The sequence below is a fragment of the Lasioglossum baleicum genome, chromosome 7, assembly GCF_051020765.1.
Source record: "Lasioglossum baleicum chromosome 7, iyLasBale1, whole genome shotgun sequence".
Taxonomy (NCBI): Eukaryota; Metazoa; Arthropoda; class Insecta; order Hymenoptera; family Halictidae; genus Lasioglossum; species Lasioglossum baleicum.
In genome coordinates, this window is record NC_134935.1 from 13,455,952 (window position 1) to 13,480,417 (window position 24,466).

General features: G+C 47.6%; 1 protein-coding gene and 1 long non-coding RNA gene across 3 annotated transcripts in view; both read right to left on the reverse strand.

Moving 5' to 3' along the window:
* Pxb (putative Hedgehog signaling attenuator pxb) overlaps positions 1 to 24,466 on the reverse strand; it is a 360,190-nt gene that overhangs the window by 189,715 nt on the left and 146,009 nt on the right. The window lies entirely within an intron of this gene.
* Positions 1 to 24,466, reverse strand: part of LOC143210248 (uncharacterized) — a 95,870-nt gene that overhangs the window by 39,932 nt on the left and 31,472 nt on the right. The window contains exon 1 of the long non-coding RNA XR_013009214.1: positions 1 to 24,466. This exon is cut by the window's right edge and continues 31,472 nt beyond it. This is a non-coding gene — a long non-coding RNA (uncharacterized LOC143210248).

Sequence of the window (24,466 nt, forward strand, 5' to 3'; positions counted from 1 at the left end):
CTTTAGAGCTCCCAGACGATCGGAAATCGGTCAGCTCTATAGGGGATGCAGTCATCTGCAGTCTAGAATCCCGGGATTCCTTTCGGTACTCGCATTTCCGGCGGCCCGTTGTATCCGCAGTCGCTTTCTCCGCAGTCTTAAAAAATAAACACACAAGCTCGGTAGTGTCTCCGCGGTTGCCCAACGGGGAATTATCGCGGACCAGTTGGCGAAGTTTCGCCACTCTCCCGTCGTAAAATTAATTCCGTCGCGGGGAGCTCACATTTCACGCGTGCCCGCGATCTCTATCGATCGTCGTCGTCCCTCCCCGCAACAGCCAACGAAAGCTCGTCGAGCACCGCGAAAACTGCTAGGCATACCAGAGATTTTATCTCGCGCGAGTTGCGGCTCCGTAATATTCGCTGCGGAACGAAACTTCGTTCCACCGGCGAAGAATGCGACGTCGTTTTGGTTTGTAAATTCTTTTCGCCTGTCCGTCTGAGCGCTGCCGTGCTCTGCGGCCGGCTGCGAAAGTCGCCCAGTTTCCGCCTGCATAACTGCATCGGTTACCTGATGCAGCCGGAGTGCGAATCAATTTTTGACCCCTGACAATAGTCGTATAGTTGCATAGAGATTTATTTGTTTCGTAATATATAATTTTAATAAGTTAACAGTAAGAATATTTAATATCGTCTGTTGAATAAAAATATTCGTTGATGTACTGTGCGTTTGTCTCATCTTCTCTGAATTAACTCTATCTTGCTTTAATTGCAAGTGGAATTTGTAAAAATTGATATACCTGAATTTATTCAGATATTGACTGACTTTCATGGTAATATATCCTTGCTTAAAGAAAAATCTGTATAATTTCAATAATTACAGAATGTAGTATGTAGAACCAGTTATCTATTTACTATTGGCTGAATAAATGGAGGCGGGATCAGGGATGGCAACAGGGATGGCTCCACTAAAACAATAAGAAGCATCATACAAGTTCTAACATGATAAGAAATGTCTACAAAAATTCATAGTTTTATTATTCCTGTGATCACGGTCAGTGCAAGACACAATAAGTGTCCAATATCGGAGTCCACCGTCTTCGTGAGCAAAGGGTCCGCCGACACCCCTAAAAAGGTAACATTCCCGTGGAAACCTGGAAGTGATTTTGCTCTTTTTGGCCCCGTCGAAGAAACTGGAGCGGCAGCCCGAGTATTCCGGGGTATTATCGACGTTTTGTACTTAAAGCCGCGATTCACGTTCCACGAAAGATCCCGGGAATTCACGAAACATTTCCGGCCGAGCTCCGGCTAAACTGCGGACACCGCTGAAAGCTGCACGACCAAGACGGGAGAAAGAAAGAGAGAATTGTAACAGTCGCGGGACAAAGTTTTCCGCGACGACGACGACGGTGGAAGACAATGGAATTCGACGAAGCGTGCCAATCGACCATATCGATGGGACGTACGTGTCTCTGCAGAGAGACACATACGCGTGCACAGCTGGGCACGGAAGAATCCCGGAAGAAACATCCTCGTCGAGACACCCGAAAGCGACCCGGGGAATCTGGGTCAAAGGAGTACCTAGATTATTTGGTACCGGGCTGGATTTGGTCTACACGGTCCATATTCTGCGTAGAACCCATCGAAACCGCTGTGCTCGAGTCGCTCGAGCAGACACCGAAAATTTTCGGATACAGAGTACACTACTGGCGGCGAACGCGATCGGGGATCACGTTCCAGACGATTGGAATACCAATGGAGGCGAACGCGACCGACAATAAAGGCAAACAGTTAGCGGTCGAGTTACGAGACGAACGAGTCCAATTTCGCTGGGCAAACTGGACAAGATCCTGAGATCGTCCGGCGAAAGGATATGGACTCTACAAGAGACCGAAGTGATTAATATTGATACAATTCGGCGGGAATGAGAAGAGATCGTCAATCCCGAGATCTTCTAGCGACATGTAGCCCGGAGAAGACAGTGGTGATTAATATTGATACAGCTCGGTGGGAATGAAGAGGGATATCCTTTTCGGGGAAACAATTGGGAATTGAATAAACTCCAGGGGCTTTGGAGTCGCGAGTCTTTGAGGATACAGAGAATATTATACTCGGAGGTAAACACAGTATACGCCGGAAGAAATCCGGAGCAAGAAACCGTCCGCTGCGAAGCGAAGCAAATTCGGCAACCGTTCCGAGCTTCTTTTCGGAAGCTCTTCCAATTTTCTCGGTACAGATATCCGAGGCCGGCGCAAAAGCTGGACAGAAGCTCCGGGCGAGATGGCCCGGAAATAACGCGGCCAATCACATATAAGAGTCCGTCTACGTCGGATCGGTTCGCCCTTCACCGAGTCGGACTTCCTCCGACATTATTTTTCTTCCTTCCACGGTGATTCGATCTGTAAGGAGCTGACCGGGAAATCGGCTTTTCCGAGCCACGGAACACGCTATCGGCTTCCTTCAAACATGACGCTAACGGGTAATTAATCGAGTTACTGCAATTCTGTATTCGGATCGACTACATTCTTGTCATAAATATCTTCTTATTCCCAATATGAATTTACGACGAAAATTTTTCTGAATGCAATTACAAAAATGTTCGACATTGAATGCAGTTCATTGTATTCTTAATCACATCGTGCAACGACCAAAGATGAAGTTTGCCTAACAATTAGAAATTGACATACCATCACCCCTCGAAAAATTTAATATTTGACGGTCACAGTGTCCTCCAGCTCTTCAAATCTGTCAGCAAAAACGCCATGGGGCTCTCAGGGAGACGTAGACGAATGTTGGTGGGCAAGCAGATCGCGGCTGACAAATGGCCGACGATTATTGCCGGTTTAAGGAAGCGATCGGAGGGGCTCGTGAAATTATTACCGACGCGTTGACAAATTATTCGAGGATGACGCGTCCGGGTCCGGTAGGCGTTGACATCGAGCTACGACGCTCGGAAGTCTTGTCGATCCTCCTGATTACCCTGGCGGGTATAAATCTGTCAGGATCGAAACTCGGCGCTTCGATCCGGGCTTGGTTGTCGCCGATTGATTCGAGTCGGAAATGCCTGTCTGGGAATCAATTTCAGTCTGGTCGGGGGCTTTCTTCGGCCGATAATCGGTGGCATTAATTCGCGGCGGAGTGAGAGCAAAATATCGTGAACGTGGAGAGGGCGAGAACGATTTTCTCGCACGCGTAACATCTGACAACGCATTAGCCCGACACCGCCGTGTCAGCTCGACAGGCATCAGACCCTCCCCTGGCTTTCGACCGGTCGTTTACGACGCGACGGTGTGTCACTGGCTCGTCAGACCGACGACATTATATTTAGAATGCCTTCTAGAAAACGCCTGGCCGACGAAACGTCGATGCCCGCGCCGAATCGAGAGCGAAACGTCGATCGCCGAAGCGTACTGTCCACGAACTGCGGTTGTAAAATCGGCACCGCCGTCCTACTGCTTTCTCAGAACAGCTTTGCTTCGGATTCCTGTCTGTGCAGTCTACTGACGTTCGTTATGGGACTTCTACGAATATCCGGAGTCGAAGATAGGCTAGTTAAATAATATATTACTTTAAGACAGTCACTGTGTATACCATTAAGTCCCAATAATGGAATAAGGCGATTTTTGTATATACTGAGTGGGGCATTTATAACAAGTTACCTGAATAACTTGTTTTTGAAGAAATAATTACAGTAGTATTACAACAACAACCAAGAAACACACTGGATGTGTTTTTAACATTTTCCTAAAATTGAGTGAAGCCTTCCGATTATATTCAACCCAATAATACGGTAGGAAAAGTGTCAGTATGATCCTCTATCGTGAACACATCAAAAATATAAATATCCGCGGACATCCGCAAGAAATCGTGATATTAAAACACAGCCAATTCAAACATTACATGTATTAGACCCAAGCGAGAAAAGCTCCGCGCGTTCAAAACCGTATCAATCACTACATCAGTTTCCCAATATAAGCAAAACAATGTATTAGAACTCACCAACAAAATCCAGGAATACTCTGAAACGTATTCGATTCGAACATTTGTTAGACTCTGTCTGTTACACATAATGTTCCTAACATCTACTGCAACATGCATTAGATATAAGCTCCGGCAATAAAAGCTGGCGTTCTGTGCCTGAAAGTGCTAAATCACAGTATCTCTGTGGCGCAGCGTGACCTACTAAACAATTTCTAGGATCACGAGCACATCGCTAGGTAAAAAGTGACCAGGCCAACGGCTGGCTACTAAATATTTTCATTCGAGGAATTCGAAACGAGGGTTTATCGTGTTCGGGGTCAGCGATGCGGTAATATGATTTGACGAACGTACTCGCGCAAGAAACGGATCGTGATTCGACTGTTGATCTCTCCCACCCTCTGTGCATGTGAATCCTCCCTGGTTTTCGCGAGATCGTGGTCCCATTCCCCAAAAAGCGAAACGTTCCCGCCGGTCGCGTCCCGAATAAAAATTTCATGCCGAACTTTATTCGCCGGGGCCGGACGATATAATTCTCCCGATGTACAGAATCTACCTACAGCTCGGGGCAGAGATACATACGTGTAATTCGGCGATCTGCATATCGCGGCACGGTATCGCGGAATTATTTGCTGTTACGGATAAGGCGGGGCCCGCGCGCGTAAAACTCTCCCGATGTCCCATAAAGACTCGTAAAACGGCGGAACGCGCGCGGAATTCTATTTCGTAAGAATCTTACGAGCCGATCCGCCCTCGTCGTTGCGCGATTTCTGCCCGAGCAATATGCACGGGCCGCCGTGCCGCGCCGTCGATCCCATGAGTCACGATATTTATTTACGACAGCACACCCGAATATTTCTTGCGGGATCGCCGCGCCGCGCCGGTGTAATGGCGGCGTTTTTATTGGGCCCTCGCTAACGGCGCACTCTCCAGAACGATCGTCGAGCTCGTTCCGAAATTATTAGGGCGAGCCGAATGAGCCACCCTTAAAACGCGATAAAAATTCTGGAGAACCCGTTCGATTGTCTTGCCAGTTGGCAGGCGTGGTGATCGCGACTGAGGAGTGACCAGCGATCGAAAATGTAAAGATGGCGGCTCCCTGCCGCGTAAGCCAAACATAAATAACGCTTTGTATCACGTTTTTCAAGTACAAGTGGCGCTATGCCTTTTGAAAATTAGTAAAAAATTAGGTTTTGATAGTGATATACCTTCATCTTGTCGTATTTAATCGATCAATAATGTGGAAAGCTTATCACGATGTTATACATTAAATAAGTCCTTTAACATGTTCCCCAGTGCCTTCTCTTCAAGGAAATGGCTGTAAGCAAATGAAACAAGATTTCACGCATTTATTGACAAATAATTAGAAGTTTTGCGTTGGCTTATCTTCTTCATTAAGAAAATACGATCCAGTCCGAATAAGGGGAATTGTACAGCCATAGTCAGACCAGACGGTCCCGCAACGACCAAACGGAAAGTCGCTGTTGCAGGTAAATACTGCCAATGATAAAAAGGGAATCTCCAGACGCTGTCTCGACGGAAACGGTGTCCTTGGACTTGGAAGTGTATCGGAGGAAGTCCCATGTGGACCGTAATCTCCGCCATGTCAGTCGTTATTTCTTCCGTAACGTTCTCGATCCCAGCAACCCTGGTCTGTGGATGCTGTAGCCTTAGCCTCTATCGAGATCGGCAGTACACTCTGAAAATGGCAAGAGTGGAGGGCCGATGCTATTGCTTGTTGCTATACATTCCCTATAATCTTGTATCGCGACGTTGAATTTCGTGCTCGATGGACCTCGCTTTCTTAAATTGTCCTTGAACCCGGAAGCATCGCAATCTTCAACTTCTGCGATGCGGTACAGGAAACTCCAGGGAGTTTTTTTAAAATATTGGTGTAGAATATTTCGTACTATAATTAGTATTAACATTCTGGGTAGTTGTCTGACTTGATAATTACAGTTTTATTTGAATCTTCAGCGATGGACCTTTTTTTATAACTACGCAGTTGATCTTTTATAATCTTTCACAAATTCAAGGCTTCGTCATCAATCTTTTAAACATATTTCTGGAGGTACGTCTTCAAGTGATGATTTTGATACACGGTTTATTTTCTCTGGTGGAGATTAATGAGGACCCAGTTCATAACCATTACCACAATGCGGATTTTATGCATTTACGACGAAATTGAGTAGATAAAATTACGAAAAGGTAGATAGGTTAATAATTTAAAAATGCCAATGTATCAAAGACCTTTTCATTTGGTTTCTGGTCCTCATAATTGATGCAGACCATTTTGACTTAAAGATCCGTAGTCTAGCCATTACAAATGAAGCTGTAATGAAGCTACTTGCTTGAACACGTTCGTTTCCAACAAAAAAAAAGTTACATAAAACATGTTCGATACGCGAATACATTCTGTCGACAGAAGGGTCCCACCGCGGTGAATACTGTACGAGTTTGATAGGTCGCTAAAAATATTAAACAAAAGGTTAGCATGCCCGGGAATACACGTCGTCAACGAAAGGTTACGGTTCTATTTATTACGATCGGGCACACCAAACCCCGAAGCCGGGGCATAGACACGAATAAACAAATATCGAGCGAATCTATCAGACTGTAATAGCGAATCCGGCCACGAGGAAGCCCACGAAACGTGTTTCTCGGAAGAGTGAATATCTCGAGCACGGCACACGAGGAGGTCCGCCGATGTTTCCGCCTTCGGCTCCCGGGGCTTCCTCTCGCTGTCAGTATTTTAACCGACCACTCTAATCGTCGCGTTCGTCTGTCAGCAACTCGTAGAGAGGTCAGCGCGTCGTCACGAGCCACGATGATACCACGAAAAACCCGACGCCTCGTGTCCCATGTCCTATACGACGCTGGTTAACGACGTTCTCGTGACCGACGCTTGCAAACCGGAAGAGGCGGTCGTCGCCCATCGAAAATTGGCTTCCGTGAACCGTAAAAATCCGCTCGAGACGCGAACGGACCGTCCTTGAATTAATAATGGACGCGTACGCTCAGGATATGTTCGGCCGGTTAAAAGCTTTCTATTTTTCTCCACCTCGGACGGCCACGGGGGTCCGTCGATGAAATTTACACGACCACGGCTCGATGGAAACCTGACGAGTTAGACTTACTCTGAAACTCTACATAATTGTGATCGAGAATTTTCTGGACACTGTGGACACCTTGGAAGGGTAGGGGGATATCCGATATTTCTATTTTATTCTTAACTGTCAACATTTTATCCCCACCATCAGGGGAGCTTCCTTGGAACAGAGTATCACAGTACAAAGAATGTAGCACCTCTACTATAACTGTCGCTCGGCAGACCTGACGATGCGACAGTTACGGTAAGACTACTGGAGAGATGGAAATTATAAAAATGGTTACGTACTTGCTTCATTTATGTTGAGATAGGAGGGTGGTTTCTTAAAGTTTATAGAGAGGTGAGTTATATGCAGCGAGCAGCGCCGGTCGTAACCGTACGAATCCGGTTATCCGTTAATGGCGGCGTAGGTAGCGAACGATCGCAGCAGCACCGGCCCAGAACAGGAGGCGGACGCGTACACGACCGTGAAAAGTAGCGGTCCGTGTGTTACCTCGCGCGAGTCGTTCCCTACTAACGTAAAACCGCGATTAACGGTAGAAAGGCGGCGGAGGCGCTATCGCGGCGCTATACGAGCCGTGTAACAAGTATGGACTTTAAACGGCAATCGGGCGTTGCGCGTGAGTCATTACCATGGCCGTCTCGGCGAAACGAATGCTCTTCACGAGATTTCACGGCAGTTTCGGCGGATCTACCACTGTCTAGACTATCGACGAGACGAGTCGTCGATTTAGACCGTCAGCTATTACGTACGGTAATCGCGCAATTGCAAAGTACTGGAATATAATAAAAAATACCGTCCCTTAATCATTTTTATAATTTAACAACATTATAAAATTCTCGATCAAATTTGCTTAAAAACACAACGATCTAACAGTTTTCCACAGACTGAAATAATATTGCAAATCCTAAATGTCCTTGAATTATATTGCTGCTCGAGCAATTCCTTTCTACAAAGCAATTGGTTCGCTGCAATCAGATAAATTCGTAGAAAATGAAAATAAATTTTTCGACCCACGCAATCAATCAAACGGTTGCCATTTGATTAGCCGGTCCCACGCACTAAACGCACGCGCGCCTACGTCCATCAGACTATAGTTTACTATAGTTTCACGATGGAAAGGTACTTCGTTGTAGGCAATAACGACAGGCGTAACAGATACTAGTCACCGTTCGTTCTCGGTATCCTGAATGGATCTAGTGTAATGCGGGGCCCGGGTTGCCGATACTGCCGTCAGGATACCGTAAACCATAATAACTCCTAATGGTATAGCGTGGGAGGGCCTCGGTGGTAGCTATTCGAAGGGTGAGACCGCGAAATGGGAGAAGCTCGTAAGGGGATGCGACGATAAAGGTGAAAGAAAGGAACGTCGGGATGGATCCGCGGCGAAAGGGTCTGCACAGGAAGATTGAAAACAGCCTGCAAGGATATACTTTACCCAGTTTGCGAAATGGGGTTGCAGTTTTTCCCCATGAAATTTGCATCCGACAGCCCCATAATGGCTGTCTCGTTCAAATTGGCTTGGATACATATGAAATTATCAGTCACGCTGAGAAATGTATCGAATAAAGTCGAATGGTCACCATGGACATATCGTTTTGCTTAAATAGCATTTCGTTAGGCTAGAGGTCACGTGAAGGTCAGACATATTTTTTTAAAGGTAATATGTCTGGCTGCAAGGAAAAACGCCGCATGTCAGAATTTTAAATAATTAGAGTTTATACATTAATTCAGCTCTATAGTATAGTATTTATGTATTTACCAGGAAAAAAGGCATGAAAATGACTTCGAAAGGCTGAAAAAATAATGCAATTTAACCGCCGATGTTCTATATTCTATATCAAAGCATTAGTGATCAAAACCTTAAACGGCAATATCTCGAAAGTGAAATTATGTGACATGCGGCGTTCTTCAACCACAGATATGTGCTCTTTAGTGCACTGACTTATTTGTTGTTCTGTGACCGAGATTGTTACTCCCTTTGACGAAGCACCGAGCAATTTACGATTCAAAATCATTAATTCAGAAGACATTATTATTTGAATAATGCACATGTACAATCTTAAATTCTACAGTGGGTCCTCGTACAACACGATCAACAAATTGTTTAAATATGAAATAGGTAACCTGTACAATTGACTCTGACAATTCCATAAAGCAGATTTCCGCTTTCAGATCAAATTTTTCCAAACAATTTACGAGTAAAAAACAACTTTGACAGATCCTCTGAGGGTTCCCTGGAACAATTCAACTTCTGATCATTTCTTCGTGTCACCGAAAGTTTGTCAGACGTCTGACAGGACACCCAGTACAGCCGACGAGGTAAGACATCGTGAATAAGGGATCTCGGCGAGGGAAAAAAGGGCTCGTCCCTAGCGTGCGGAGAGGACGAGGGCCCACGGAACGATGAAATATTCACGAAATTTTTTCTCGCGGTCAGACGCAGCCGGCCGGATCGATTATAAAAGCGAGGCGCGAATTTTACGATCGTCTCGACTGCGGGCCAGCTCTCGCGTTTTGCGGTTTTCGAGACTTTTTCTTCGTTCACATCTGCGCCTCCCCAATTTCCGCGCGATAGGGTTGCAGAGAGAATTCCCGCGCGCAGAATGTTTTCTATGCGGCGGTATCTTTGTTTCCCTCGCGCGTAAACTGCGAGGGCTATCGAGGAAACAACACTGCGGCCGACGTCCCCGCAGCCGGAAACTGCACACCGGATTTGTTTGTTTCGAAAAAAATAACCACGGGGAACTGCGACGTTTTCAGCTCGGTCGCGACGGACCACGTGACGGCGCGCTGTGGCGTAAAAATCCGATCCAGTGTCCAAAAATCAGTGGCATATCGTAGTGAACAACAGAATCAATTTTTTTGATGCTGGTACAACATTTATCTAAGCCTGCGGTGTTTTTATTTAATCGGCAGAGAGGCTGCTGTTATACCAAATCAAATAAAATGAGAGAACTACATTTATGAATCGTACGTCGATATTTGTTGTGTTCGGGATTTTGATAAAAGTAAAATTGTATTAAACACGTGAATTTATGGGTAGTTAAACTCATCGTTGCCCTCGTTTTCAATTTATTCATGAACAATAGAACTTCGAATGTAGTTATCTGGATTGGATTGAACTTTTTGCTCATTTTAAAACACTTTGTGCTTCTGAATTTTTATCTCCGGAACCGTTCGTCCGCATTTGTTTCATTTCAAACTATAAAGTTTGGCTTAATTTGTCGAATGTTATAGTGGATCTCGTAATTGCACGATCTCGTTTACATTAAGTGAACCTTGTCGCTAATCGCTCTAGCTGAATATCACTTGTTCCAATAATTCTAATTTTTTATCTAGTCACATTTTGTACATTTCTTTTCAGCTATAAATATTAAAGAACTCTCATCAAAGAATAAAGAAATGTTGGTTTACGCGCACCCGTTCGAAAGCTATCGATTTTCGGCCGACGAAGCCACGCTTTCCCCGGCAGCCTAGCGCAATCGGGACGGCTGGAAAAAAAAGCGACTGTCACCCCCGTCGAAACCCTCGTGCCCCTAATTTATGGAGCCGGTCCCGAATCCTTTTGTCGCCACCCCCACGACCACGGTCCCCCGTTGTAATAATTCCGTCGCCCTGGGGATTAGAATAACCTCGCGCGTGCCGAATCTGCGCGAGCCCGGGTACAACGGGGGAAAATGAAAAAAAAGCCGTCGGTCGAATTAAAAATTAACGATTCGACCGTACGTCACGCATCGTAGGAATCCGCCGGATTAAATTGCGCTCTATTCTATCGTCGATAGATCCCGAGGGTCGTCGCGCACCCTTCCTACCCCGAAAATAAATCTTCGTGGCCCTGCGAAGCGATTCTTACCTGCTGTACGGGAGAAACATCTGCATCGAGGGGGCGAAAGAGCACGAAAGGTCAGCGGAAGAGAGAAAGAACAGAAAGAAAGGAGGGGATTCACCAATTAAGACGGCCAATTTACGGAGCTTCCTTAAAAGGGTATTCCTTGGAATCGTTTTCGGAAACTTACGATTATCGCCGGAGAACCCGCTTGGATCGCTTGCTGCCGGCGCGCCAATTATTTAGGTACGTCTTAGAGCGGAGCTTTTTCGAATGGAAGTTTTGACAATTGATATTTTTGTTCGTTTTGTTGAAGAACAAAGTCTCTTTGAACAGTATATTTAATTAATTTGATGGGGCGGTAATAACACTAAACCATCCCGTCTACTTGCTTTCTCTATTGTGAAAATTTTAAATTCTTCTGCAATTTCTAGAAAGGGAAATATAACAGAACTTATGGACTTAATTGATAAAAGTGCACAGTTGAAAATGTACATATATGATGATATTTTCAAATCGTTCTGCTTTAAAAATATTGCCAATCTCAGCCCACATCTTGGTATTCCAAATCTCCGAGATTGTTCAGAGTTGTTTCCTTGGAAATTGACTTTTTCTCCCCGGTTCTCAAAGAAAAGGGGTGGACATACATCGAAGGGGTGGTCCCAAGGGAACTGCTTAAATTGAAGCACTCGTGGGAAGCAGACTCTCATTGAGGCGAGCCAGCCAGTGGCTGCTACTGCGTCGGACTGCACGCTGATATGTATATGCAGCTTGGAGCGGCTCAGGCGGAATGCGCATATGAAATTTACAGCCACTATAACGCAGGAAATGCTCCCTGGCCACCCTCGGCTTCAGTCAGCCTACAGCTACCCTTAGCTCGCACCCTTCAACCCACCGTGTCTTTGCATCCTCCTCCAATTTTGCCTACAGTGCCTCGATTCTCCGCGTTTCACTGGCTTCGGATCGTTCTCTCTTGACGACGTCGTATTCGGGGACGTTTCACACATGCGATCGAGCCTTGAGGACCGAGTGAATGTCAGGAATGGGGCCAGAAGGTAGCCAGCGGCAAGGTACGTACTCTTACATAGCTCGAAACAATTTTAGTTTAACGGGTTTCGTATTTTCCAGGAAGGTAGCAATTTTATTCGAAAATTTAAAAAAATGTGTTTGATAGACATGCTGAAAATTTCATTGAAATTGGTTAATTGGTTTACGAGTAATAAACATTTAAAAACGGTGGGATTACAGTTTTTCACGATTTTCAACCAATTTTTGCCTTTCTATGCTATTATCCGGAGATTTGCATCATATTTAATCATGTATATTTACCTCGGAAACCAATTGACCAAGCTCGATAAAATTTTCATCATATGAAAATCAACTTTTACCATTTTGTTTTCGTAATACAGACTAAATGAAGATCCTAAAATTTGATTACACATGTAGCGAACTGATCCTCTTAGCTTCGCAGAAAAACCGGTCATTTGGTCCATTTATAAAAAAGTTATTCAGATTTAAAGTGTGTCATCAATTATGAGACTGTCCGGGTGATTTCACAGTGTTTAAAAATTACGAGAATGGGTTAAAACCACCGGTTCAGTGCTGCATAGTGGAGTTTCATCTTGCAGCAGGTCGCAGGGTCGAGCAGAGTAGCGAAGCCATCGACGTCGATCGGAACTCAATACCCGGCAGTGACTTTACGAGTTGTTCCCTTAACACCGGGCTGGCGGAAACTACTCGGATGAACAAACAAGCGAAGAGAAAAAGGGGGATTTAAAGACTCAACGGTGGAAGCTGCGGAACGAAGGTCTCCGCACCTCGTAACCCGCGAGAAAGTCCATTGACTCCCGTGGGATTGAGGGATTTACGGTAAAGACAAGCAGCGGCAACAGCCAGCAGCAGAAGCAAAGGCAGGAGAGCAAGAGTACAGCAGAGAACACAGCGTCGACGTTGTCGGCGGCGGCGGCGGCTGCGTCGTAAAAGAGGCGAGGCAGGGCGATGTCGTAAAAGAAAAAAGCTTAATATCTTTCATGGTTCCCGTAGGCTCGACTATCGCGCTAAATCTCGAGTCGCGTCGCTACGTTGCTGCGAGGGAATTCATTTCTGCGATAGAGCATGACGGACAGAGCTGTTCCACTGCGTCTGGGGAACAAGGCCGGGACGAAAAATCAATTTCCTGCGGCCCCCGTCGAAAAGCCAATCCCCGGCTACGACACGGTAACAAGTGTACACCGGTCGGCCGCGTAAAACGTTCAGCCCTTCGAGATCGCGCCGCTGGAAACACGGTAAACCTCTTAACGATCATGTCAAGACTGCTCTCGGTAGCGGGGAGACTGAAATTTGATTTTCCCTCTTTGAACGCGATTTTACCCCAGTTCGGAAACCGTACCAGCGAGATGGTCAACGTTCAACGATTCTCCTACCAGAACCTTGCTATCCCATGCGCCAAGACCTCCCAGCGTAAACTGTTTAAAGCGAACCGAAGGACGCGTCAAACGAACGTCGGCCGCAAGCTTTTTACGCTTCCTCTGACCGCCCCTTTGATTAATACTTTGATTACCTGAATACTTGGCGAAAATGTTTCTGGTTGGTTGGCTTGGGACGAGCTGCGACCAGCATTCGTTCTGGCAGACTGCGGGATCGTGGTTTTTCGATCTATCGGGCCAGTGAACGATTTCACATTTGCGCTTGATCTCGTTGAAGTTGAAATGGGATGAGATTACTATTAAAATGTGGCATTTCGCTTAAGAGAACCATGTTGACCTTGACGTGTATTAATGTATATCAACGCCTACCTCAATTCAAAAATAGAAACATTACATTCACTTTAGATCTCGCAATCATAGGAATATAAAAATAGCCACGAGTGGGGACAAATCAGATTATTAATGTATTCCGTGTACAGCAACGGCGAATAAAAAGAAACGAAGTGTACAAAGTAGTGGCTTAAGAGTCCCAAACCATCGGTAGGAAATTCTGTGAGCTTGAAAGAGACGGGAGGAGGTGGCGAAGATGAAAAGCGTTTTGAGAAGCGACGTCGCTCGTCCAGGGGTCAATCTTTCATTCCGTTTAACTCGCTCCGAAAACGACGTAGCCCCGCTGCGTCCCGAGACTTCTCCGCCGCTGTTCCGCATTTCAAATCGCTAGCGGATACAAGATCGAGACGATGGGACCATTTGTACGATAGGAATTCACGCCTCTCCGCAGCTCCGACGAGTCGAGGCGAAGCTTTCCTCGCGAAATCGGGGTTTTAGCGTGTTCTCGTCGACTGCCGGGAAAGTTTGCCGAAGAAAAGAAGAAAAACTCGGAGACAGAGAGAAAGAGTCGTCGGAAAACTGGCAAGCAAGCACGGGACGCTGTGCGTCGCGACGACGACGGTGAAACGCGGCTATCAGCGATTCCGCGGCGGTACAGAGTCTGTTGGCTGGAAGATCGATCCACTTTTCAACGAATCGTCCCTTCAATTGTTCATTTTGCTGGTATTTTCACTGCTAATTTATACGGCGATGGAATGAAACTTCAAGGAACAGCATCGTGAACAAAATGTAACAATGTTTTCAGAGATTCGTGAGCGGATAATAAACAAAGATTTTGACTACGAGCCGATGTATACAATTATTAATAGTAAATACATTACGTCTATTATAATATTAACCTCTTATAATAGATAGAACGCGAGCAGGGAGGATAAGGGATGAAAACTTGCAGGGCTGAGACAGAAGGGAGAAACGAAGAGAGAGAGAGAGAAGGCGAAGGGGGTTGAAATTGCAGTTAAAGCAGTGCGTGCAGACGCTCGTGCTTACAGTTCGCAAGATCCAGCGCTGCATACGCCGTAAAGACAGAGCCGCCGTGCGGGGGTGTACGTTTCGATTAAACTTCTCAGACGGCAGGAATTATCGCTGTCGCGCGATCGTCCCCGGGTATAATTCGTACGTGATGGTTCTACGTGCTCCTTTATGCCGAGGCAAGTTGCCGAACAGGCTGCAGACGAGCCGGGGAATCAGCGTCGGTAGACTTTCCGCCATTACGTGGGGCGCGGCTCGTAATGGACAGCGTCGATGAGCGGTAACGACCCGATCCGAATCGGAAACTTGAGGGAAACTGGAGGATTCGAAATAACCCTTTCTTGATCCCGTAGAGTCGTGCAGTTTTAGTCGATTGACTTTGTCTAGTCGGTCCAGCGAGCAGCGTCGCGACGCTGTTCGTTCATTCGTTCAGTTCTCTTCGGTTCTCTCTCCCTTCAGACGGGGAATCCGGATTTATGCGGGCGATAAAGGACACCGTGGTAATCGCGAGCCAACCAGGACGCTATCGACACCGAGAGCGACCAGGATTCCCGAGGTTTTCCATTCCGGTATTACCATTTTTATGGCTCGATAACGCGGGCCCCCGCCGAACAAGGCGGTCGTGCATATGCATGAAGTTCAAAGGCGGGAACGCACTTACCACCGACACAGTGTGGACAGGAATTATCGGACGGCCGTGATCTTCTCGATCCAAGAGAAATCCTCGCACGTGCACGCGATCCGGGAAACTACTTAGCGCGAAACTGCGCGAAATCCAAGCCTGTGTGTAATTCGCGATTTTTGACCGGGCGTGTTGCGCTCGTCTTATAAACCGCTGAACGATTCGCGAATTCAGGCTGTCTGAGAGCTCCTTCTCAAAAGTTGCTCATTTTCGCAATCTCGAGAAAATAAAAACAAATCTTTTCAACGTTTTTTCTATGAGAAGTTGTATATACTTGACTTTTCTCACTAAACCGTTTGCAACAATACCGCAGAAGGCCGATTTTATTAAAAATCTGTATATCGCATCTTGGAGAACGAAGTCGCGTTCGCTTTCCGGAGCGCGGGTCTCGTCGAACTATGTTTCGAGCTACACAGGAACGAGGAAAGTTTTGTAATAATCTCGCCTGCGACTCCTGGATAAATAAGATCGAATAATTGCTGGATTCGCGCTAGACGAAGCGCAACAGAGCCACGCTCGATGGAGCCCGGTTGCCTCGACGAGCATCGTGGCCACCATAACGAAGTTACCGTACACGGAATCAAGGGGAGACAGGCGGATTGCAGGATCAAGGTAGACAGAGAGCGGAACAGAACCTTGGTTCTTCGAGGACTCGCGTGGAAGAAACTTGTCCCCGGCTACAGACGCCTCCATTGTCGCGAACTGTGCCGTAAGACGACCGATTCTCGGCGAAGTGACTTCCATCGTTCCGCGCTGCAGATCGGTAACGAGCTCTCTTGATTCCTTCGACAAAAGGAACTTCCACCGAAGACAAAACTTTCCTCTTTCCTCTGTCCGAGCGCCAACCTACCGTCCTTGCCACCTGCGCGCACCTTACCCCCCTTCCTCTCTGCCGCCGATTGTTATATCCTTCTCTCGAGCCGATTTGAAATAAAGGTTGTACTCTCTCGTCATCTCGCGACAACCTCCTGCCATCCCCCTCCACGTTTACGTAATTGCGAAAACAGTGTTTGAACCGGGAACTTCTGCGGCCCTTTATAATTGTTCGATCGACCCAACGGACGAAACACGACGCTTGCGGAACACAAAGGGTGGAAGCGGAAGGGTGAGTGACGAAGAGGAATCAAAGATGATGGGACTACTGGTGTTCGATTTTTTGAAGAAATTAAATCTTCGTTGTTGGAATAATCTTTAACCAATTGTGGTCCGACAGGTTGTCACTGTTTTACTTCAGAGTATCCGCTACAAAATGATTTCCATAGATAGCTCTATTAACTTATTAAGAGTAGTTGAGGAACACTACAATTGTTCTTGCGTGCTATATAATTGTCTGGATCAACATGGACAACTCTGATTGTTCTCGAACACCTCCAGTCGCAACAGTTTCTTCGTCCCCGTCATTACTCGTACATATTTAACTAATATCGAAGACCACCGATTTAAATTCGATCTCGCTTGATCTGGCTGAGGCTACTGAATGGTCCAGCTCGGTCGCTTTCTTTGTCCCCGTTTCGCAATCGCAGAAACTCCGTTTCATCTCCGCCTCGATCCTTTTTCTGAGGGATCGATTTACGCGTGGCGTGTTCCTTTTTAACCCCGGAGGGCCGTCAATTTGTCACGTTATCTGTTCGCACGCATCAGAATATTTCAATGCGGCGCGGCGGCTTGGCGAGCGTGTTTCGGTCGTCCCTTGTTCGCCACTCGTAAATCGCGCCTGCCTCCGGTATCGCGTTGCGATCTCGATTCCGCGATTCCGCAGCAGCAACAAACAATGCCGCTCCCGGCCGGCGCGACCCAGATTGTCGAAATCGGAGACCGCTGTTCCACGAATTTTAATCGAAAATCAACTCGCGAACGAGCTGCCGGGTTCCGGATGCGGCAAGTGCGTCGACTTCCCCGGAAAATCGAACGCTCCCGCGACCTATGGTTTCCGGGGGCGGTATCGGGCCACAAAAAGAGCGAGAGACAACGAAAAAATAATCCCTGCCTGGCTGGCCGGGCACGGCTGATTCGCGCGCGCCCATTGCGACCGGAATTCACGCGGAATTAATTTCTACCCCGGCACACAGCGTCCCCGACCCGCGTAATTTTCGTACCGCGGGGCGAATTAAATTTGAATTTTTCTCGGCGTCGTTATCATGAAATGTGTCTCCCAAAGGGAGACCCACGCGCGCCAACTTTTGCCCGCGGAGTTAATCGTAACTGTTGCTTTAGTCGCAGCGGTGGAACCCGAAAAAAAAACTGAACAAAATGAAAAAGAAGAAGAGCATTTTCAGCACGCCCGCGGTAACATTTAAAGGAAACTTTTACGCAGAGGGGATGTCGAGGCGGGCGCGTAACGAGACGCGGATAATTATAATTCTATTATATCTTCGTCGTTAAGGCGCCAGGCTTGTTTCATCCATTTATTAACCGTTGTCTCGCCGTGGTCCGCGGAATTTAGAGTTCCCCGCGTCTCGCGACAACACTCGTCCGGCCTCCTTTCAGCCCCGTCTTTTTCGATGGGTTTCCCATGGGGGTGAAAAACGGCGACGACGAACGGAGCTCGTAAATCTATCCTCGTTAATTTTATTCCGTCCCGTCGTTTCACGCTGGCCCGACGGTTTGTAGCCAGTGTAACTCGCCGAAGACTCCACCAGGACCAAGGGGAAACCGTTCGACGCGGACATAGCGAACATAGCGAACGCCAGTGACACGCACGCTGTGTAAAACCGGCCATTAACCGGTAAAGTCGTTACTCCCTCGCGTTTCCATCGGACTCCGGCTTTCGTTCTCGTTGCAACGCTCCGTCAACTGTCTCTTCCTATCACTGTGACGATCTGCAACGAGATCGCGACGATATCAGCAACGTTCATCGATTAGCGCGACTGCTCCTGTTGGAACAAGGTTTCTATATGGCCGCGGTCGAAACGCGCGGTTCATGAGTGAATATTTATACTGACAACATCTTTTTGTAAATATAATATAAATAAAACTAGTTTGATAATGAGAAAACTTTACCATAATTTTTTAGGAGAACGGTGTGACCGGTGTGGTTCTTTTTGCATTTTTCATACTTGTGATGAATAGAATACGATGCAATAAACAAATTTTTGACTTCGTGACCTTGAAATTAATTTTGTAGAATCTCGCTATGTTTGACACATGTCGAAAATCGTAGATTCTAGTTGTAGCAGGAAATGAAAAGAGCATCGTCGCCAACATCATTCCATGGTACACATTCCAACCACTCAATCAGCTATATCGCAAACAGCCCCAAACCGAAAAAACTCTCATCGCCAATCTCGCACCAGAGCACAATGACTCGGCGTTCCATCGCAGCGCGAAAAGCCTGTGGATCAAGCGGTGATAAGAAATAAAGGGGAAGAAGGACGGAGCTTTGAGAGAGAGAGAGAGAGAGAGAGAGAAGGGGTGGTAAATGTCGTCGTCTCGCATCATCCGGTGGTCGTCGGAAATTACGAGTCGTCGGGGCGAACGTTTTCATTCGGCGCAGCGTCCGGCGTGTTCGAGCGGGAGCTTGGCTCTCGTTCCAGCGCGGCGTGCGGCGAGAGTTTACGTCGGCGTCGGTGAACGACGAGGACGTCGACGACCGCCCTTGCATTGTGCGGGTAAACGACGACGGGAACGGGAACGAGAACGGTCACGTCGCAGCGTGGTCCGCGAATTTACCTTGGCCCCGGCGAGCGTGATACATTCTCCGCTTAAAGGCGAGCCAACATCCAGAGCCGCCTCCTCCTCGTCGACGACGGAACGGAAACCACGGGACGGCGGTGTGTCTTTCTCCTCTCGAAATTTCCCCTGTTTTCCCTTCCTCTCTCTCTCTCTCCTCTCTCCTCTCTCTTTCTATCCCTTTGTCCCCCTCTTTCTCGTTTTCTCTGTTTCTGTTTCTCTCGCTCGCTGACAAGCCACGTCGCGTCGTCTACGCTGCCGTTGTCGACGACCCGTGTGTGCAGCACTGCACTCGGTGCACTCGGTGCACTCTGTTCACTCGGTGCTATTTCAACGGGAGTACCCGTTGCGGGCGTCGCATCTCATTTTCATGCATTAAGGAATAGATCACCGACGGGAAGCGCGGAGAAGGACGGATCGAGGGGAACGTGCCGGAGAAGTTTCGGACGAACGCTGTAACCGAGAACGTTATAGGGGACATTTATGGAGCTGCGATTAGGACTGCCATCTGTGGAATCACTAATCTACGACAGGGAACGTTGAAATCGAACAATCAAACCAGGATATGATCGTTTGAAATGCGGACACCTTTGACACTTATGACGATCCGGTAATTTGGAAGATTCTATAAAAGGTTGGGGCAAAAATGATTGTGGTTTTATTTGGCTTAAAATGTAGCAGTATTTAGATGAAAATGAATCAGCCCGAATTTCCTTGGTATCGACGGACTTATAATCTGATGTTGCTAATTTTTTATAGGTGGAGGAGATGTGAGAAGGTCTTTCAAGTCACTTAAGGTCAACTGCAATAGAAAATAATGCAGAATATTTTGCAGAATCAGTATGGCGTGCTGATGTACCTGAAGGATTAAATATAATAAAGGGAAGAGCGGTGTCAACGTTTTGGTCTCTGAGTATATTCATCTGAAATTCTTCCTAGCCATGAAATGAAAGAACGCAGTCCACGTCAAGAACAATCGCATTTTTATATAATCGTTGAAAGGGTCGTGCGACCCCGCCTTTCATAAATTTCCCGACCAAAGATTGAAGGGATGAAAGCACGAGGAGAAAGAAAGAAAGAAAGAAAGAAAAGAAAGAAGAGGGTGGGTCTCGCGCATCGATGGAATTTCATCGGCGAAAATCGAGGAGAGGAACGAAACAGTTCCGTGTGGTGCATTAACAACGAGCGCGTATCAAAAAACGATAAACGCGTTTCTATTCCGTGGCGGTTTCTATTGTTTCGTGACCCGGCGATCGGTGCTGGCATGGCGTTCGCTCTCGCGCCAACGTACCAGGAATCCATGGAAACGGCGAAAACAAAGGGCGGCTTCATCACGTTATTCAGGGCTTGTTTATCGACAGACACTGCATACGGATGGTGATGGATGTGTTTTATTTCGGGCGTCGAGCGACCCTTCCCCCTGACGGAGGCGAGACAGAAAAAGAACCGCAACGCCCAAAGAAGAAGAAGAAGACGAAGAAGAAGAGGAAGATGAAGAACCGAGAAGAAAGGATGAGCCAACAGCGAATAAACCGAGAGTGGAGTGCGCAGGGGGGAAAAAGTTGAGCGGAACGAGGAGCCGACCCCGCGCGGTGATGGATTGGCCAGGGCCAATCACCTCGTTTGTATCCATTTGCACCGAATATTGTTCCTAAGATCTGCTGGCTTGCGCCTCTTTTTCCGTACGGCTGGCTCGTGTGATTCATCTTGGCCGACGGACGATAGGACAGAAAAAAATCATTATGGACGCGGAGCCGCTCCCACCCGGGACGGAACAATGAACGATGACAGCGGCGAAAAAGATTCTGCGACGTCACCGCGCCGTATTATCGCTTAATCACGATTAATTGCCAGGCATCGGCCGCGCGGGTTCGACGGCGAATCCATTAGCGGCAGACAGCGAGAAGCTTCTGGTGTCGTCGGGGAAATTCGGGGAAAGTTTGCTGGAGAGACTGAGATCGCTTGACGAAGCTGAATCGCCGCTGCGACGTTCAATGGATTGACTGACATTTCGGTTGGACTGTCCTACCGCGCCAACCAGACCAGACGGTAAAAATGGTAATTAAAAATGAACGAGGGATTGAAAAATAGAGGACTCGAGCTTGAAAATGTGTCCAAGTTTATAGTTGGTCTACATTTTTTAACGAAATTAATGCTGTTTAAACTGATTGTGAATAGTGAGCTGACTAGCGTCTTCCTATTAGAAGGCAAGGTGGCGAGAATTTTTCATTTTCGTCGACCCGGAGGATTCCGCGCGGCGTAAATGTTTCCCGGTGTTTGCTCGCGCGGATGTTTGCCCTGCCACTCGCAGCCGTCCGGCGTATTCGAGGCAGATAGACGCGAGGAAATGGAACGAAGAGCGGCGTCGAAGAAGCGGTGACCCTGTCGAGACCTTGCCAGGATCTCAGTGTATTTGGCAATGACGTGAAAAAGCGACGGGCGAGAGGCATCAGGATCGCGGAATCGTCCGAGTTAGCGCCGGATAACGGTTCGGGGGAACAAACGGCGAGCTCTCGAAAGGGCATCCTCGGAGGCAATCGAGGGGGCGACTTTGCATTTTATATTTTCCAATTTGCAGCGAGTTGTCGAGGTCGTCGGGGAAGACCTTACTCCGCCTCCGTCTCTTTCTCCGGTTTGTTCCTCCGGCTAGCTGTAAGGGTCGCACGGGGAATGGCAGTTAGAGCTGCGAAAGCGAGAGTGAGCTGAGGGAACGGGGAAACAAGCAGAGGGTGTGGGAGCAACGGGGAGGGGGGTTGAGCCGGGACGAGAGTTTGTTAGCAAGTTTTATAGACAATCAGTCGACTCGTTAACCGGTAACTACGAGACCCCTTTCCGGCTGCGTTCCACCGTGTTATTTCCATTCGCCTCCTGCTGCCACTATCCCTCCACAGCCCCCACCCCCTCGGCCGCAGACGTTAGACAGGCCATTCTGAACCTATTTGACGCTCCCCCGAGTCCCGCGGGACCAACCCTCGCCGATCTTCGCCGCGAGAGAGCCTTTCCATCCAGAGCCCGCAAGCTTGTCGGCTATGCTAATGTTGAAGAGCCGCTGACCCCCCACCTCGCCACCGACGGCGAATTACCATAGCGCCCGAACTATGCGAAACAGACAACAGAAAAATTCCATTCCGCGGCTTCTGGAACTGGAAGCCGATTCCCGACCACCGTCGATGCCTAATTGTTTGGTTCAGGACTGCGAATATGTCGATGATTGTCGAGCAATCGCTAAAAATAACCCCTTTATTCGGGACTTGAAATTAAGATGTTCACCATTTTTACATCGTGATGTTCAACTCTGACGATATCGATATACGCTATACAGTAAATATTCGATCTAAGAAAAATGAATATCCCCACCATTGCGGTGCTATTCTCCCTGCTAGCTGAGAATTTTTCCAACATCCCATTTAAAAATGGCGAACACGCAGATCCCAGATCCTATCGAGCCCCGCGTATCGAGCCTCCACGGGCGAATCATCTTCAGGCAGAGCCATCGGTCAGGGACGGCATCAACGCGGCGTTCCACGGAATCGATTATCTCCGGAGCACGGAATCGACGCTTGTAATCGTCCATAAACAAACCGCGGGCCGCGTGTCCACGCGATTACGCGAATTTACATTGATTCGATCCCGTAATTCGACCCCGGAAACAAGTTCCCGCGACTCGTAGCCGGTGATTTTCTACCATGAAGATTATAAAAAGCAGACGGTGCTCGAGTCGGTAATGCTCTCTCGATGGTAACCGCAGGGCAGCAAGAGAAAGAAAGAGTAACCGAACAAAAGAGAAAAAGAGACGAGGCAGAGAGAAAGAGATAGCGGTTTCGGGGAGGAGGGGCGGAAAGCGTCTCGAATCCCCGATCTATCATAATATTGTTACGAGCGGCTGCCCTCGGAGGGATTCATTAAAATCGGCGCGTAATCGATTCGTTTGGCGACGCAGACGAAGATCCTCTAGGGAGGGGGTTTGCGCGCGACGCGACGTCTGCTCGCCGAGGTCGTGTAAATGAAACTGCGCGCTTAACAGCGACCCTTGCCAAGGGAGGGGTTGCCGAAGAGGGAAATGACAGTGGAGGATGCGGACGAGAGCGGAGTGGGAGGGCCAGTAAGTTCGTTGCGAAAATGAGATTACCGCACCATGAAAGCAGTGCTTTGCATCGAGTCTCTCGTCGTCGTCGGTGTGAAAGAGAGACGAGGTGAAGGGCTGAGAGGGCGACGAGCGGCAGACGGAAGGGAGGAACAGGGCCGCGGCGCTGCTGCGACAAAAGAAGACCATCGACTTTCGAGCCCTCTCGTCTACAGCTAGCTTCGCCGGCGCTGAATAACTGAATTTCCACGCGCTTCGGACTTTTTCTGCGGCGATTCGACGCGACGCAGGACGACGTTGTCCTTTCTCGTTACTTTCGCGTCTAACCGGCTAGCAACGGACACCCTTCTAGCTCGGCGTCCTGCGAGGCGCTCGCTCTGGATGGGAATATCGCGTGATGGTGTCCATTAAACCCTCCCGCTACGATTTATTCCTACACAATAATGCCTATGCGCGATACTTCAGTGTATTTAATTCTATTGAGCAGTGATAACCGTTACGATGGATCCTGATTTTTGAAAATGTACGATTCGTATCTGAAGATTTTTCAAGAGCTGCAGCGATTTGAATCGTAATCCGACGAGTCTCTCTCGGTGACGTGATCTAATAATTCCTTTCATATTGTTATTTAATAGAAGATTTCTTAGGTCCTTCTACAGTCATCTTTTTTCCTAAAAAATTTTGTTCGAATCTATATGTTTCGTTTAGGAAAGAAATGTTACCCTCACGCGGAAACTTCTTAAAAATGTATTCTCGTGAACAGATATTTAAGGATCTGTGTAATAAAAGTTCTATGAAGAGGATTTATTTAAAACGTTTATTAAATAAGTTTTCATAAGAGTCAATTCAGGTCTTAAAGGTATTAACGTATATCTACTAAAAAGTTGTATGACTCTTTCGATCCTCGCTAAAAAGATTACTAAATATTACTTCGGAATCGACGGATGTCGCTATGTGATACCCTCGTGAAACGTCCGCTTTGGTTTCCGCTCAGGATGTTCCTCCGACGCGAGCATCGATATCCCGCGGATTGTGTACCCGACGAGATCCGGGGGATTACCCGGCACCTCCGGAACGGTAAACTACTTTCTATCGTGTTTTAACTTCGTCACTTGTTATCGGGTTAAATCGAGCTCACTTTCTCTCTCTCTCTCTCTCTCACGCGGGGGAGGGGGATCTATACCCGTGTGCACGTGAGAACGAACGGAAAACGCTTGCGGAGTTTCCGTACGTTTCTCCGCCGTCGTATTTCTCCGTCAGACGTCGCGGACCTGACGTCGATTCACGATAACGAGCTCGCCGTCGGATTAGTCGTAAGCCATTCGACCGTATAACTGATTAAAGTTCGATT